At 45.2% G+C, this 7,901-nt stretch overlaps 1 pseudogene; it reads right to left on the bottom strand.

Moving 5' to 3' along the window:
- LOC119272105 overlaps window positions 1-6,796 on the bottom strand; it is a 21,468-nt pseudogene extending 14,672 nt beyond the window's left edge.
- Between the last annotated feature and the right edge of the window lie 1,105 nt (window positions 6,797-7,901).

The raw sequence follows: 7,901 nt of genomic DNA, 5'->3' as shown, positions 1-7,901 counted from the left end.
AGGCCGGGGTCGGGGTGGGGCCAAGCGCCGGGGTCGGGAGCGAGCGCCGGGGTCGGAGCCGAGGCCGGGGTCGGGGTCGGGGGCGAGTGCCGGGGCGCGGCGAGGGAAGAGAGAGTGGGGATTTGGGGGGGGGAGAGGCGGGATGAAGCAGAGAGAGTGAGGATTTTGGGTTAAGTGGACGTAGCAGTAGCGCGTTTAGAGCAAACACGCTACTACTATTAAAGGCAGCTATAGCGGTTTTATACAGAAACCGCTACTGCTACCTTGACTAGCTGTACCTCTTTTTTAGTAATGCGCTACTGCTATAACCAATTTCCCTATTTCTTTTCCTTTATTTTCTCTCACTTTTTTCCGAGAGCAGTGAACGAAGGGAAGGCGATATATATATTGCATCATTTGACGGTTAAATATGTATAAAAAATAGGAACATATATATATATATATTACATCATTGGACACATGCATAATAATGGCTAAGTGTGTATAGAAAATAGGAACATATATATGTATATATATATATATATATATATATATGTATGTATGTATGTATTACATCATTTGACCGATAGCATACAGTTCCTCAGCGTTGACGTTTTCATTTTTGAGTCAGCTTCTTTCCCTTCTTGTTCGTTGAAGAATAATTGAGTCCCTCACTGTGACTTTGCCTTTTCCATGGAGTACGATTTTTCTTAGGTAATGTAGTATTGATTCTTCTTTTGACATATACTTCATCATCATCGTCATCTTCCCTCATTGGGTTGTCGTACTGATCGTAGTCTTCCTCGTTGGCGACTCCATCCATTCCAATGATGTTCCTTTTGCCTCTCCTCACGACAACACGGCTGGGATTGCACAGGTCGGTTATGAAGAAGCATTGTGTCACGTGCTTAGCGTGTACCCATGGCTCGTTTTTTGCGATAGCGTTCACGGTAGCGCTCTTGGCGTCGGGTATAGTCATGGTAGTGAAATACCGGTTTTCTCTTTCGACATTCTTAGCCCATCTGACACGGAACATCATCGTGTTGTGCAGTGTAGAGTAGTCAAGCTCCCAGATCTCCTCGACCCTTTCGTAAAATCTTTCAGTTGCGCTGTTGTCGCTGCTGGTCATGCATTCCATCGTCACCCCTGAGTTCTGATCATCACTATCCATATCTTTGGCCTCCTGTAGAATGTGTATCCGTTGATATCGTATGCCTGATAGGTTATGAGGTTGGGCGAGGGGCCATGTGCTAAGGCGTATATGAGCAATCTGTCCTTAGAGCCCTCCTCCGGGGGATTAGCAATAATATGCTTTTTGAACCAATGCAGGAAAGTGGAGTTGTGCTCTCTAGTAACTTCGGCGTTCATCCTGCATACCCCCCCGTCACGATACTTCTTTGTGATAATTTCTTTGTGCAGTGCCATGAAAGGATCTACCTCGTCTAGGTGTTGTGGCACTACCAAGTTTGCTCTGTCAAAGTCGCTGCATCGATCTAAGTATGCCATGTGCAGTTCCCTGCGACCGTTGGAGTGACCTTCTCCTTCGAGCCTCCCGTCATGCTTGTTAACGGGCAAACCAACACTAACACCAGGAGGCTGCAGGTCTGTGCCATATAGAAAATTCTCGCAGAAAGATATGCACTCTTGTGTCAGATAGCCCTGGACGATGCTTCCATCCGGACGGGACATGTTACGAACGAATCCTTTGATGATCCCATTCATCCTCTCAAACTGCATCATGTTGTGCAGAAATGACGGCCCCATGTATATTATGTCGTCCACAATATGGACACATAGATGCACCATCACGTCAAAGAACGCGGGCGACAAGTACATCTCCAGCTCATTCAGTATCACAACAATCTCTTCCTGTAGCCTTTGGAGCTGCTTCAGACTGATTGACTTTCGAGAGATGATGTCGAAAAAGTTGCAGAGACCAATAAGCGTGTCACGGACGTGCTTGTCCATTATCCCTCTAAGGGCAACATGTAGTATCTGCGTCATCATCACATGACAGTCATGGGACTTCATCCCGCTGAACCTTTTCTTGTCCGTGTCTAGATATCTGCTTATCTTGCCACAGTAACCGAAACTAACTTTGACTCCAGTAAGGCACTTAAAGAATTGACCGATCTCAGCCTGACTTAAGGTGAAGGGGGGCAATAATCCTCTTTCTTTATTTTTTTGCCCTTCTTCTCCCGTGCCTATGTCTCTGTCTCTGTCTCGTCTAACATTTTACGGGACGACATGTGCAGATCTTCCCTGATTTTGAAATCTTGCAAGTCTTTTCTTGCCTTCGGCCCATCCTTGGTCTTATCCGGCATGTTCATTAGTGTCGCGAGCAAGCTCTCAAGGACATTCTTGAAGATATGCATTTGATCAAGGCAATGAGGTGTATCGAGTTTGTGCCAGTACTCCAAGTCCCAGAACACAGACCTCGTCTTCCATACCTTCAGCAGCGGCTCCGGCGCCTTTTTCATCGTCTTTCCCAGCGCGGGGCACTCCTTCCAGTTTTTCAACAGCTCATCGATTTTGGCACCTCCCCGCTTACGTGGAGGTCCTCGATGCTCAGCGTGACCATTGAATAGAGCTCCACGGTTTCTCCATGGGTCGTCCTGTTCGAGCCATCTTCGATGCCCCATGTACACGATTTTTCCAGACCCGCCATCTTTCCTTGATGTTAGTTGCTGAGACGTCATATCATCCATGCACCACGTGCATCCGCAATATCCATGGCACACCTAGCCCGCGACATATCCTTAACCGAGATAGTCATGCACCGTCGTGATCAGCGCGGCTCTCATGTAGAAATACTCGCCTTTGCTGGCATCCCATGTCTTGGCCGGTGTTATCCATAACGTGTCTAACTCCTCTTGAAGTATCCCCAGATACAAATTAATATTATTTCCTGGTTGTTTCGTCCCTTGAATAAGCATGCTCATGTGAATGTACTTTAACTTCATGCACAACCAGGGGGGAGGTTGTACATCCATACAAACACGGGCCATGTGCTATGGTTGGTGTTCTGGTTGCCAAACGGATTCATGCCATCGGTACATGCGCCGAGCACGATGTTCCTTGCATCACATCCGAAATACCGATAGAAGATGTTCAACGCTCTCCACTGGCTTCCATCCTTCACATGTCTCAGCTTCGGATCATCTCCATCGTCAGGCTTCTTCCTCTCCGCGTGCCAGCACATTAGCTTTGGTTCCTTGGGATCTACAAAATACTGCTAGAGACGGGGAGTGATCGATAAGTACCATACAACTTTCTGGGGACATTTCTTCCCGGCCTTCTTCTATCGAGAAGCATTGCACACCGGACAACTTGTTTTTTCCGCATGCTCCTTCCGATAAATTATGCAATCTTTGATGCATGCATGGTATCTAACATGCGGCAGATCAAGAGGGCACACGATCTTCTTGGCCACATCAACACTAGTAGGACATAGATTCCCCGCGGGAAGAACATCCTTTAGGTACTTGAGATGCTCATCGAGGCTAGTGTCGGTCCATTTGTTTTTAGCCTTCGTCTTTAGGAGTTGGAGCGTGAAACTCAAGCGGGTCACCTCAGGATTGCAACCATCATACAATGGAGTGTTCGAGTCTACCACCAGTTGCTCCATCTTAGCCCCCTCTCTAGAAGCAGCTCTCTCAGTACTCGTCTCCTTGCGAAGCAGTGCTTGAACATGAGGGTCCCGCATGATTGAACTTAGTACCGACAAACTCTGCTGTGTGGAGTCCATGTCGTTCTCTCCGCCGCCATGGTCGGCCCCTTCTCCTACGCCATGTCCGGCCCCTTCGCCGCTGCCATGTTCGGCCTCTTCTCCGCCGCCATTATTGATCATCTCTTTGTCTTGCCCCGTGTCGTCATTGCCTGCCCTGTCGGCGTCCTCAACATCGTCATCCTCATCTTTAATTATCCACTGACTATAGCCATCCATGAAACCAGTCATGAGCAGGTGCGCTTCGACATGACCATCGTCATAGGGGTCGAGCCCAACTATTCCTTTGCATTTTCGACACGGACATAAAACCTCTATCTGGTTATTTTCTTTCATGTCCCGCACCGCCGACCGCAACCACCTGTCCACCATCATTCCACTAACCATCATGAACGTCTGCACGGTAATAATAAACAAATTGATTATAAAAATGCGTGCATGCATCAAAGTGATACAAAAATTCGGCATGACCTTCCCTAAAAATAGGACATATATAGATCTAGAGTTTGCCCGGAATTCGCTGAAACAGAATAAATCAACATTTCGGCAAAACATAGGCAACTCAAAAGCACAATTTGGCGTCAACTCATGCCACACACACAATTTCCATCATATTGCCCAATTATCATATCACACACACATACACATATTTCCATTTTTTAAAAGCATGAAATTTTAATCACCTAGCTATCTCGAGATCGAGCACATGCACGGTGGAGATGATGATGTAGCTAGGGAGATCAAAATTGCACAAAGCTCTTCTTGACAAAGATAGATCTAATTAGGAGGCAAATAGGTCACTTGACTAAATGCCACATCTACCTAGCTAGCTAATTTGGGAGGAGACAACTTCAACTAGTGGAGGGGGAAGGAAAAAGATAAAGGAAATGCATTAATGGAGGTGTGTAGTTAGCTAGGAGTAATGAAGAGAGAGAAAGGTAGGTAGAAGAGGGAGAGTAATGGGGGGAGAAGTCTTGAGGCAGAAGAAGAGTGAGAGAGGGAGGATGTGTGAGGTAGGGGAAAGGGAAGAGAGGAGATGGGGGAGGGGAGGATGGGTGGGGAAAGGTGGTGGGGTATAGTGCACCTTAGCAGTAGCGCGGGTGGCAAAGCGCGCTACTGCTAAGGATGTAGCAGCAGCGCGCTTTCCGAACACACGCTACTGCTAAACGGGCCAACCGTGTGGACAATTTCAAAATTAGCAGCATCGACGTGACTAAAAAGCGCGCTACTACTATTTCATTAGCAGTAGCGTGCATCATGACACCGCGCTGCTGGTAAACTTAGGTTGGTGGGTACTGTCGGTGGATTTTTGTAGCAGCGCGGTTTCGACAACACGCGCTATTGCTAAATTTACGCTAGTAGCGTGGTTTCCTTATCCTCGCTACTGCTAATTAGCAGTAGCGCCTCTTTTTGTGCCGCGCTGCTGCTAAGATTCTGTGTATAAGGTTTTCCCTAGTAGTGATGTGTTGACGCTTAAAAGTGGCACATTCATAAAATTAGCTTAGGCTATATAAATACTAATTCAAACTTAGGATTGGAGGTCACTCTAGATGGCCCTCTTTAAGAAGATCGAGATGGATATGAAGATGGTCCAAAGCGGAGCTCGGATGCAATAGTTACGACAAGTTCAGAGATGCTCATGTTGACACCAGATTAAAGAATGGCATGAAACTCAATTAATATGGCCTCTAATGGAAAATGTTTCAACACGGAAGTTGTGCATATCGTCGAAGTGGTTGATTTTGATATAAAAATCATCTTAATACAAGGTGGTATGCAACCTGTGGAGGCAAAATAAACTCAAAACAAAAGTTGCAGAGTCATTTCGGACCGACTGAGTTGATTTGATCGGTGAGACCGAGTTGGTCCGGAAAATTACCAGAGAGTTGGCAATGTTCACTCGGTGGGACCGAAGCAAACCAATCAGTGAGACAGAGTTGATCCGGGAAATTACAGAAAGTTACAGAGAGTTGGCCACGTTCACTCGGTGGGACCGAAGCAAACCAATCGGTGAGAGCGAGTTGATCCAGAAAATTGCCAAAGATTCCTGTCCCAGTTAGGTTAGGGTTTTTGATGTTTTGGACGGAATTTTTAGTCCTTTTCTTGTACAGAAAGTCTAGCCGCCTCGTAAATAGATGAGAGGTGATGGCCGATTGAACATCACACAATCGCAAAAAACATATCTACTACTTTTTCATCTACACTTTGTCCCTCCCCCATTTTTGCTTCTCGACCTTCGTCATTCTTCGTGTTGGAGAGCTGCGAATCCCAAAGCTCTAGGGGTGGCTTGACCGACTTAGGGCAGCCCATAGCCACCGCACTCCCCGACGGGGTCCCTCCCAGGAGTGTGGGGTTTCGGGTCCTCAAAAGTTCTCTCCGGTTGTCTTGCAAATCGCACTTCTGGTGAGACTCCTTCGACATGAGCTGTGGTGCATCACCCCTGGCCTCGGGGTACACTTGACGTGTTCATGTGTGAAAAAATAGTTGAAGAAATACTCGGATAATGTTGTTAATTGAAGGATCAACCATGGAACTAAAGGTACTCACATCTAACCGAAGGCTCTCCTTGTTGTTTGTGATAGTAATGCCAAGTTGTTCAGATAAGAACTAAAACTCTAGCTGCTCACTAAAAGCCAGGGCATTGCCTCCTCGGTGGAAGCTAGTGTTAGAAGCATTTCCACATAGGTTAAGGAAGTCCTTGAGATCACATGAATGTTCATCATCACCTTGACCACCATTGCTGGGATGAGCAGCAAATAACAGAGCAGAGAATGATGATTGCGCTGCTAAAAATTGTTGCTGCTCACATTTAGGAGGATGAGTCAAGAAAGGCAAACCGCTGGTTTGCCGGCATAATTTGGAGTTCGTCGACGATGATGAGTACATGCTTGCACAGAATGTGGAAGAGCTCGATGAGATTTGGTCTGGTAAGTCAGCATACGAGACGCGAGAAACCTCATCTGCCGAACTATAATTATCATATTTAGAATTGAATATTTGACGAACTAAAGGTCGTGGAGCATTGCAGGTGTGAGCCATGCTGTCAGGAGCAATGATATATTTCACAGGAAGTACACTCTATGTGCTCATTGTGCCTTAGAAAATGAGAAGTGAGATGGAAAGCTTTGCTCCAATCCAATCCTGCAGAGTAAATATTCATTCAAGCACTATACAAATTCCAAGGCATGTCAAACTATGTATTTCAATATGTAAATGAAAAATTGTTCATAAATATGGGTGCAAGAAAACAAAGCATTGGTTGACTTGGGAGTAATCTGTCAATAGAATGATCTAGATTGACCTCAGAAATATGCTGAAAGAGTGTACATAAGGGAGAAAAGAATATTCCGAGATGATTTTGACCCTTCAACAAGAGCCACTCATATTTCAGAGGTAATGATGGTTTGCTTCGTATGATTGTTACGGTCATTTATGGAACTTCTTTTCACAAATCATGAAATCAAACTCACGTGTAAGGAGAAAAGATAGACACTCCTAAGTTTTCATTTACTCTGGATATTAGTTGTGTTCCAAGTCAAACTTATAAACCTTGGCCAAGTTTATTTATATAAAAAATAACATCTACAATACCACAATACCATTCCTTGAATATATTTACACATCAGAATTTTGTCGTAGATGTCCAGATTGTAACTTGGTCAAACTTTATAAAATTTTGTATAAACCCAGTTCCAAACTTGACTAGTCTCCTTTGGCTAGGGAAGAGTTGAGTTATGTTTCAAGGGAAGAGTTGAGCTATCAAAACTCGATGATAATTATTTCGCATAAGCAGGACAAAAAATGGGTAGAAAGAAAGGAGCAAACTGAAACAAGACATGAAATGGGAAAAAATAACGAGGAGAGAGCGCATGTGAGTGATACGTCCATTTTGCATCATGCTTTTATATTGATATTTATTGCTTTATGGGCTGTTATTACACATTATGTCACAATACTTATGCCTTTTCTCTCTTATTTTACAAGGTTCACATGAAGAGGGGGAATGCCGGCAGCTGGAATTCTAGGCAGAAAAAGGAGCAAATATTAGAGACCTATTCTGCACAGCTCCAAAAGTCCTGAAACTTCATGGAGGTTATTTTTGGAATTAATAAAAAATACTGGAGAAAGAATCCACCAAAGGGGGCCCACACCCTGGCCATGAGGGTGGGGGGGTGCGCCCCTGCCTCGTGGGCCC

This window comes from Triticum dicoccoides, chromosome 3A (genome assembly GCF_002162155.2).
Source record: "Triticum dicoccoides isolate Atlit2015 ecotype Zavitan chromosome 3A, WEW_v2.0, whole genome shotgun sequence".
NCBI classification, from domain to species: Eukaryota; Viridiplantae; Streptophyta; class Magnoliopsida; order Poales; family Poaceae; genus Triticum; species Triticum dicoccoides.
Note: the sequence above shows the minus strand (reverse complement) of the source record. Positions and strands in the feature narration are given on the sequence as shown.